The following is a 10828-nucleotide window of genomic DNA, read 5'->3' as shown; positions in this document are numbered from 1 at the left end:
GATATCTCTTTCACTTAGAGAGATATCTCTTTCACCTAGAAAGATATCTCTTTTACTTTGAGAGATATCTTTCCAAGTTAAAGAGATATCTCTCAAAGTAAAAGAGATATCTCACTAAGTTTATCATAAGAGATATCTCTCAAAGTGAAAGAGATATCTTTCAAAAGTGTCCAAAAGAGATATCTCTTAAGCAAAAAGAGATATCTCTTTACTGTAAAGAGATATCTCTCTACATTATTTTTATTTAAAAAACATTTTTAATGACTTCTCCCTTTACCGGAAGTAAGCTTTATATTCACGGAAATGCATTAAATCAAAACGAAAGTAGAGACGAGAAAGTAGAACATGTGGGCATGATGTGGTGTTTTTATGGTATTTGTGAGCAAATTACTGACTTGCAGGTGTAACAATGACCACAAGATACGACACAAAAAGGGAGCTGTCCTTCTACAAGTGCTTGATCAACTGATTTAATGGAAAGAAGTTCAGAGTAAGAAACTTAGCCGATCACGTATCACAGGGGCTTGCTCCCGAAATGTAAACAATATAAATTAAGAATATATATATCTTAAAACCCATCGTGATGACTGATACAATTTAGTAGATCTACAAATATTTCTTTCTCTTTATTAACATTGTTTACATTCCGGAAGCACTCCCTGTGATCGTTACATGTACCTGCATACGAGTTGGATACCTTATGTTATTAATATACTATCATACTATGGGTTAAAAAAAGTATTACAGAAACAAGTGCCTGTGGAAAGCGAGTAGATCATTTGATTCTGAAAGGGGGAAGTGACTTGCAGATTTTGGAAATAAATAATCTGAACCTCAAAATGTTGAAAACAAATAATTTGTCCCCCCCCCCCTTGTGTGTGTGTGTAAGGGGGGGGGGGTTAAAATGTTATAAGTGAAGAAAAATTTTTTTTTTCTGTATTTATCATCTTGAAAATAGTTAGTTTGTCCTTCACTGGTATGGAAAGAAATAAGCTGACTTGAAAAATAGCCCTGTATCCCCCTTCTTAGAATGAAATGATTTTTAAACATATTTAGCTTTCCTGTGCTGAAGGCTCAATTGAACTTTGAATTCTGATCTAAATTTGTGGATCAAATGAAAGATATTCAAATTAAAGGTCCCGCTCTCTTTCAATAGGAGATAATAAATAATTAGTGAAAATTTTATGATATATTTGATAAATATAAATCTTTCTCAAGAACCACTGGGCAAGGTGAGTTGAAACTTATGTGCAAGCTTTATTATATAGTGTAGATTCACAATCATTCATAGCTTAATTGACCCTCTAGGGTAGTATGGGGCAACAATGGGTGATCAAGTTTTACATTTGAATATGTAGGAATTTTTTATAGAATCTTCTCAATCAAGCTAAGGCATAATTGTTCATACAGTAAAATCTCATTATCTCAAACTCAATTGGACTAAGAAAAAACTTTGAGATATCTGAGGATTCAAGATATCAAGGGTATATTACTTAAACAATAAGCAATTGGGACTTCGACATATCCATGGTATTCAAGATATCAGTGTTCTCGATACTGAAGTTCAACTGTATTTACATGGAAGCATTAGGTTGTGTATTGTACGTTCAATCAAATTTGTTCAAATTATGACATTGGGGGTATGGTGGGGCCATTATGAGCAATTAAAGTTTTACAAAGGAATATATATGGAAACAAATCTTTAAAAATCTCTTCTCAAGAACAATAAAAAGATAAGTAATATTTCTAAGGAAGCTGGGATCCTCATGTCTCCAGGGGCTAGGGTTGAGCCAGCTAGAACAGGCAAAACAATCAAGTTTTACTTCGGAAGAGGGGGGAGGGGGTCTGCTTATAAAGAACAACATGGCCATAGTGACTATGGTGATCATTGTGGCCATGGGCCTTTTGATTTCATGTTTTTCTAGTGCAGTTGCAGACCACTGTATTTAATTTGAAAAGATCAGTTATGTGTAATGATTAATGAAACATCCCCTACAAATTTTTTCTGTCATTGTTTCAGATATGAAGTGCAACAAGGGTATGTCCAACACACTTTCTGTGACACTTGTCTTTGAATGCGAAGGATGTCCAAGATTCCAGTGATTGTAACATGTCAATATGATTACCTAAAAAAGTGTGAGTTAATTTTTACATGTGTATGTATTTTTTTATTATAACTTAGAAATATGCTGTTAACAACATTGAAACGTGAAATAGATCAATTCAAAAAGACACTATGTTCTCTTAGTCTTAAAAGATTTTTCCTTGTGTATGTGTAGGTCACAAGTACAGTCTGCAGAGACAAGCACTTCTATCATTGAGGGAAAGTCTGCATTGTCAAGTTCTTTGCATAGACAGAAAAGAGATAAGCAATGGGGTGTATGGACCAGACCAGGATTCAAGTCAGGGCTCCCTGAATCAGTAGTCATTTACTCTACCAATTTAACTATCTGGCCACCAGAAACTGAACCCACCTGTCCTGAATGCCCTATATGGATCTGTGGAACTCTGACATATCCAAGTTTTATCAATAAGAGAGGTTTTACTCCACCTATGTCAAGTGACCATAATTTAACAATTCACTGTATACATTTCAACAAAACTGCAACCCAAGAAGAAATTATTGTCCTATTATTAATCTTCTGGCTACAGAAAAAAAAATTACATGTGATGTTAGTATAGTTTTTTATTATGTTTACTGATACTGTGGACCTTATTTAAACTTGTAGGATATCAATCTCCTATGCAGAGTTGTCATTTGTTCCTCTCTCAGACATGTATGGGCCAATGGTAGAGAAAGGTAGAATATTTCACATGTATAATATTTTTACACAATACATTCAATTTAACGGCAGTCAAGTTTATAAATTAAGATTTTTGATTTTTTTTTTAATTCTAGCTCCCAATACACAAGTATATCTTTCATTTTTCATTCATCTATAAGTAATATACAATTTTTGTCTTTTCTTTCATTTTCTTTTCTTTATGTTGTTCATATTTACCTTACACTTTTTGAGTGAGGGCTGAATGAAAAGGCTGACTGTAGCCCAAACCCTGATTTCCTATTGAAGAAGCATTGGAAGTTTGTGCCTCATGCATAGATTGAATATATGTGTGATGGCCTTGACCCAAGGTTATTTGATGAAGTTTAAGGTGATTTTATAAAATAAAAATTTATAAAAATCTATAATTCCTGTTTGACTATATCTTGTAATTGAGAACATTTAGAGGCTCATACTTATCGCAAATATTGAGCATGACCTGTGGTTATGACTGATCTTAAATAAAGGTCATTTTTAAGCAAGTTCAAGATAACTGGCAGAAAAAGTGTATTACCTTTGTCAAATGCATAATTTGCAAATGATACTTGACACTAAGATTGCTTATGACTAAATGGTGTTTCATGACCTTATCCAATGTCAAGGTTACTGGCAGTAACTGTGTGAAATTTGTTTTCATTTTATTACTCCCTCATGGATAAGTATTGAAACTGGAAACTTCAAAGATTATTTGTAAGCTGAAAGTACCTCATAACCTTTACCCATGATATTGTGGCAAGTTCAAGGTCATTGGCAAAAAAATTGCTCATGTCAGGTCCATAATGTCTTAATTGAGAAACAGTAAGTATCTCCCTTTTATTTAAAGATTTATGATGAATAGAAGATGCATCTTTTCTTTCTTAACCAGTATCATTTTGTCAAGTTCAAGGTCACAGTTAGAAAACTGATATTGGCATTTTCAGAAAAAAAAATGTATAGGGGTATAATGTTGGAGTTTGTTCACAGTTATTGAATTATATAGGCATAGTTCAATTATAGTATACATGCAGGTAGAATCCATGACAATTCAGCCATAACTGGAAGGTATTTTTGAATCCTTAATGATTGAATTTTTGCAGATTTAGATTTTACTGACTTAACTTGGGAAGACCTCTTAAATAAAAAAAAGTCACATAAGTATAAGCATCAGGGTGACTATACTTTATGATATTACAATTTTTCATAGCATGTATTACCAGTACACAAAAAAAAACAAGTATTGATATGTACATGTAATAACCTTTTTATCTTGAATTCAAATAAAGATATTGAAAACACTGATACATTGTTTTATTGACTTGGGAATAAATTGCTTTGTCATTGTTGAAATGTGGATACATGCATATACACGGTACCAGTAAGTAATTAAACTTTTTCAAACAATTTTAGACATTTAAAAACGAGTAAATGTGCAGAGAGTGTAGAAGTCTGTGCATCAATTTTCTTGGCCTGGAATTCTTCAAACAGGACAGGATAGGTTTGGGAGGACACCCTCAGATTCTCAACTTTGTTTAGGTAGTTGCTTCTTGTGATTCACCTGTGAAATTATTATTTCAAAAATAAATATAACAAAATGTAGTAATGTAACTGATCATTCAATGTCAAGCTAAGCAAATAAAGGAATAGATAATATAAAATTAAAAACAAGAGACCCAGGGGCCACATCGCTCACCTGAGCACTATGGCTAGGAAAAAGCAGATATCAGTTTAGTCTTGAAAGGTTGAAAAGTTTAAATATAAAAGTGGTTTGGGGGGGGGGGGGTTACCTGAGGATGCTTCCATTTAAATATGACCAATCATGGCTTTGCTGTTCTTGAGTAGAAGATTCTTAAAGATTTTTCCTACGTATTTCTATGTAAAACTTTGATCACCCATTGTGGCCACACCAGACCCCCAGGGGTCTTGTTTGAACAAACTTGATTCTACACTAATCTAAGAATGCTTCCATATAAATATGACCAATCATGGCTTTGCTGTTCTAAGAAATAGTTTTTTAAAAAGATTTTTACTATGTATTCCTATGTAAAACTTTGATCGCCCATTGTGGCCCCACCCGACCCCCGGGGGTCATGATTTGAACAAACTTGAATGTACACTATCTGAGGATGCTTCCATGTAAATATGACCAATCATGGCTTTGCTGTTCTTGAAAAGAAGATTTTAAAAGATTTTTCCTATATATTCCTATGTTAAACTGGGGTCATGATCTGAACAAACTTGAATCTACACTTCCTGAAGATGCTACCATATAAATATGACCAATCATGGCTTTGCTGTTCTTGAGAAGAAGATTTTTAAAGATTTTTCCTATATATTCCTATGTAAAACTTTGATCGCCCATTGTGGCCCCACCTGACCCACAGGGGTCATGATTTGAACAAACTTGAATCTACACTACCTCGGGATGCTTCCATGTAAATATGACCAATCATGGCTTTGTTGTTCTTGAGAAGAAGATTTTTAAAGATTTTTCCTATATATTCCTATGTAAAACTTTGATCGCCCATTGTGGCCCCACCCGACCCCAGGGGTCATGATTTGAACAAACTTGAATGTACACTATCTGAGGATGCTTCCACATAAGTTTCATATTTTCAAGCACAGTGGTTCTTGAGAAGAAGATTTTTTAATGATGCCATTAATTTTTCACAAATTCATAATTATCTCCCCTTGGAAGAAGGCGTGGCCGTTCATTTGAACAAAGAGCTAGGTTCACTTTATGCATAAAATGGCCCTGTAGATATACCAATTTATTGACTAATACCCCGTGTACCATTTTCAACATTAATATAAAGTAGAGACTTAGTGCTTTCAGTTTATATAACAAAATTTCCTTAGAAGCGTCCAGGCATTGAAAAACAGGTTGTGTGAAATTGCAATGTTATGGAATTTTGCAGAAAACAGGTGTTTTTTAGAACCTTCAGCAAAGACTTAAAATATGAGCACACCCCTCCATCCAAAAATTGAAATATGTTTTATAATCTTCATTAACAGTTCTTTTATAATATATTTGAACATTTTGGATCGAAGGTTGTGCTTTATATGAAATATTGAAAAATGGCATCATATTTTGGTCATTTTTGAAGAAATATTCGGGTTATGTGAATAATGACGTCACAATGCATTGACTAGAAAGAAAATTACGTCATTTTCAGTAGATATTCATTCACCAAGTGCTCAAGCATTATTTACTGCCTTGTTGACTAAAACTATACAGTTTTGAATTTTCAGAAATTCACAGGGCCAAAAAAGGCCCTAAGTGGCTCTTGCTCTTTGAATCCCCTTTACCCAAGGATACTTTGTGGCAAGTTTGGTTGAAATTGGCCCAGCTTGGTACTGGAGAAGTCGAAAATGTGAAAAGTTTACAGACAGACTACAGACAAAATGTGATCAGAAAAGCTCACTTGAGCCTTCGGCTCAGGTGAGCTAAAAATATGAAAGTGAGAGAGGGCCAAACTAAGGGTTTAATTATTAATTCATAATGGAAGTAAACAAGCTTGAAAGACACACAATTCAATCTTCGAACATGTACCTGGTATTTCTTAAATTTTAAGTTCATTTAAAATGTGTGTAGGTGTCAACATTTCATCAACTACCTCTGTATATAATATTGAAGGGTTTTAATTTGTAAGACAGAGTGAATTAAAGTTATACATGTATTTATTTATGTGTATTTAACACATCACCATAAATGTGATGACGCAGAATGGACTACAAACAAACAAATTAATTTTTTGTGATCTCATAAACAACATGTGTCTTCCTTCTGTGGCCAAACATGTATAAAATTTGAAAGCTAAGGATATTATAAAGAAAACTAATATTGTTGAGTTGTATCCCACTCCCATATAAATGTTCAATGAAATATATTCATAGTGATTGGACCCTTACAACTATAGTTGTCTTTCTGTAATGGACAATTCTTCTGTGTAACATTTTTTTTTAAGTAATGAGGTAAATCAAAGATTGTTAAACAGATGGAATTCATTAAGATATGATTAATATATTTTATTAATATTTAGTCATGCAATCAGTAAGAATAAATACCTGTTGGCTCTCTATTCCCTTAGGAATACACCAGGTCTAGAGCACAGTCCTAAGTTAGCTTAGAGTACATTTTGCTTAATTTCAGAAATATTTGATTTCAAAAATATAAAAAAAAATTCTGAGGAATTGTCAGAGAATGTACATGTACCATGATAGATTAATTTTGCTGGGAAATGAAAACAAAGACCAAAGGGCAAGGATTTTATTTTACAAACAAGATGTGTGTGGTAACACCACAAATGCCCCCGCACACAGCCAAAATTTCAAATTGCAAATTGTAAATTGCACATTTGTAGCCAAGATAATGATTAGAAATTGAGAATTTTTAAATCTTTTCCAAGTTCAAGGGAGGTAACTGTCAATACCATGACCAAATTCAATTCAAACTTGACTGCATATTCCTATGACGTATCCATATATCAAATTTGAGTTGAATGTGTACAACTGTTGCCGAGATAATGAACGGAAATTCAATGATGACGGAATGACAGAATGAAGGAACAGGGTAACACTATATGCCCCCCCCCCCCCCCCCGACCATTTTATGGCGGGGGCAAAAAAATTCTGAAGATTAAGGGGTACCTATATTCTCCTACATTTCAGATGACAAGGAAAGTATATTTCTATTCTGCTAAGGCAAATTTTCAAACTTCTAAAAAAAACCAAAACAATTCAAGATATAGATTTCCATAAAAGAAGTGTTGCAATTATGACTTGGCAATCCATTATTATAATTTTTATTTCCATTTCACACAATAGAATTTGCATCAAAATCAAAGAATGTCTTGATCCCTTTCCTTTAGTAAGAGCAGAAAAAATTAAAATTAGACCCAACTAGATCGCAATGTGTAGCAATCTTGTTGGAGCGGAATAAAGATCTAATTTTAGTTAGACTGAATTTATTTAATAAATTTGTTAATTTTTTGTGCGATTTACTGAAGGATAATGATTAGCGCATATTATTGACCTTTGCAATCAATCAGAGTTCAGCTTATTGTATAAAAGTCAAGAGACAAAATGTACATAATTAAACCACAGGTGCTTCAAGGGAACAGGAACACAACCCAACCCAACCCTCTAAAATTTTGGGCTTCCCGGGTTATTTTTTGATTAATTTTTTTAAGCAAAGATGTTGATGTATAATGCACTATAAAAATTCACAATTAATGCATTAATAAGCTATGTATAAAAATATACCAATGATATAAATAGAGAGGTTATTTATATTTTTTTTTGGGGGGGGGGATACATCAGATACCAGAGACATATATATCTCTGGATACATATATACATGTATAGCTTATTGCATCAATTGTAAATTTTTATAGTGCACTATACATCAACAAATGCTTTAAAAAATCATGAAAAATAAATCAGAGAGCCATTTATTTTTTTTGGAGAAGTTGCTACCCCCCCCCCTTTCGCCTTTTGAAATCATTGCAACGGGCCTGGTTGGGGGGGGGGGGTCCTGTCCCCAAGCACCTGTGCATTAAACCATGAGTATCAGAACCTAATGAGGCTAATTGTAGAATTGCTGGTGGTCGGCTGGGAGCAAATCTCCCCACTTTTTTCCACAAAACAACATTAATTACGCCCAATAAAAATATTCAGCAAAAGTTCACTGCATGTTCAACGGAATAGACCCCCACCCGATTTCTCAACTTGATTTCGACGAGGATGTTAATTAAAGTAGTCTTTAAATTTGACCTATTTTACAATATAACTTAAATAAATATGACAAGTAATTCAGTGTTGTCTAGATTTAAAATTAGAAACAACTGATTATTTCAAAAGCTGAGAAAATTCGGTCCATCGCAGTTGAGATTATTGCTAGCCTACTTTCGTTTTCCTGAATATAAAGACTTTAGCATGTTTATCAACAAAGTAGTCATTATCCTTTTGTTGTTTCAAACAAGGGATTTAGCATTTCTTTCTACGTACTTCATTCTCGGATTGGGCATGCTGAATCTATTCCAGAGGCAGAGATCTACCGTATATATGATCATCAAACATAACACTTCCTGCCATGTGGTGTCTAGCCTCGCTTTCGTATTATTAGGGAGGAATAATTATTTCATTTTAAGGATTACTTGAAAAGAGATATCTCTTTCATTAAGAGAGATATCTCTTTAACTTAGAAAGATATCTCTTTCTGAAAATCTAAAGAGATATCTCTCTAACTTAGAAAGATATCTCTTTTAACGTTGTTAAAGAGATATCTCTCTAACTTTAAGAGATATCTCTCTCGCTTTAAGAGATATCTCTCTAGCTTAAAAAGATATCTCTCTAAGTAAAAGAGATATCTCTCTTGCAAAAAGAGATATCTCTTTTGTTTATAGAGATATCTCTATAGGTTATAAAGATATCTCTCTTAGTCAAAGAGATATCTCTCTTGGTCAAAGAGATATCTCTTTTAGTTAAAGAGATATCTCTATAAGCTAAAGAGATATCTCTCTAAGCTAAAGAGATATCTCTCTTATTGAAAGAAAAAATTATTTTACGAATAAATAGTAAAAGGGTTTGCCATACATCTATATTGATATGAACAATCTTGATGTTGCTGTTCTTGAGAAGAAGACTTTTCAAAGATATTTCTACATGTACATGTATATTACGTAATTGTCACGTGATATTTCTCTATACATGTATACATGTATCGGCTCGATATATAAATATATCCCAGTGAACTTGAAATCAAAGTTACCACAGCCTGACACATCCGTTTCACTTTTGGATATTTTACTAGAAAAAGACGTTAATGGTAACTTAACAACAAAACTTTATGATAAAAGTGACACTTCAACTTTTCTATCGTCAACTTCCCTTACTTACGTAGCAATATGCATTTATCACAAATATATAGGATTTATATCTCCCAGTTGATTCGATACGCAAGAGCATGCTCCACGTACGAACAATTTCTAAAACGAGGCAAGCTATTCACAAACAAGTTGATGAAACAAGGATATCAACAGTCTCGTTTAAAATCATCATTTCGCAAGTTCTATGGTTGATATAATGACCTTCTCAGCAAATACAATCTATGATCATTAAGTTGAATGTTGACTGACATATTTCATACTTATTGTTAGGCCATTTTTAAACACTGAATTGCCTATGGATTTTTCCGTTTGGCCGATCATGACAATGAGCACACTGCCGGTGTGACCTGTCGACAGGGGATGCTATTTCCTCCATGGCACCTGATCCCATGCACCTCTGATGTTTTTAGAGGTCCGTGTTTGCTCTGCTCCCGATTTGTATTGTTTCAATGGACTTTTGAGTTTGATTACTGTTCATTTTCTCCATTCCTAACAAAAAAATACTATAGTTAACTATAGTTAACTATTGTTAACTATAGTAAATCAAAGTGTCAAAGTTATCACTATAGTGTCATAGTGAATCAAAGTTTTCATAGTTATCACTATAGTTAATCAAAGTGTCAAAGTTATCACTGTAGTATATCAAAGTTTTCATAATGTCAAAGTTATCTCTATAGTTAACTATAATAAACTATAGTTAACTATAATATTTTTTGTTAGGGATATTTCATGGTTAAAAGTTTTTTCTCCCTTCTTTTTTATACTGATTTAAATTATATATTTATTTTTACTCTTCAAAACACATTCATTCTATCAATTTTTCTAACATGACTTTCACTTGCAAAGTGTCCCCGTAAAATAATTTATGTCCTCAGACAGACATGAGCAAAGACTGAATGCTTTAAGTATATAGATAATAATGGGGGAGGGGGTTTAACATCTTCTGTTACAAAAACAAACAAACAAACAAACAAACAAAAAATAAAATCTCATGTCATTTCCCATACCACCCAGCATAGTATACCATGTATAATATTACTGCCAACAATAAGTGCAAAAACCAATTTGGAGTAAAACATACCAGTGCGAATCATTCATGGACACGAAACATCCAGGTACCGATTCAAAAACGGCGTCTAC

The 10828-nt window shown here is 33.3% G+C and overlaps 2 long non-coding RNA genes across 3 annotated transcripts; one reads left to right on the top strand and one right to left on the bottom strand.

Annotated features, from left to right (window-relative positions):
• Positions 1-402: 402 nt before the first annotated feature.
• Positions 403-2579, top strand: LOC133193637 (uncharacterized). Of its 2 annotated transcripts, none has more exons than XR_009721960.1 (3): positions 403-490; positions 2021-2136; positions 2280-2579. It is a non-coding gene; the product is annotated as an uncharacterized LOC133193637 (long non-coding RNA). The 2 variants fall into 2 exon arrangements; XR_009721959.1 differs by having other exon boundaries at positions 2021-2156.
• Positions 2580-4046: 1467 nt separating this feature from the next.
• On the bottom strand, positions 4047-6929 carry LOC133193636 (uncharacterized). Its single transcript, XR_009721958.1, has 2 exons — positions 6867-6929; positions 4047-4356 (listed from the first exon to the last, which is right to left on the bottom strand). It is a non-coding gene; the product is annotated as an uncharacterized LOC133193636 (long non-coding RNA).
• Between the last annotated feature and the right edge of the window lie 3899 nt (positions 6930-10828).

The sequence above is a fragment of the Saccostrea echinata genome, unplaced genomic scaffold, assembly GCF_033153115.1.
Source record: "Saccostrea echinata isolate AGI-Se365-2 ecotype Australia unplaced genomic scaffold, CSIRO_AGI_Sech_v1 ptg000028l, whole genome shotgun sequence".
Taxonomy (NCBI): Eukaryota; Metazoa; Mollusca; class Bivalvia; order Ostreida; family Ostreidae; genus Saccostrea; species Saccostrea echinata.
Note: the sequence above shows the minus strand (reverse complement) of the source record. Positions and strands in the feature narration are given on the sequence as shown.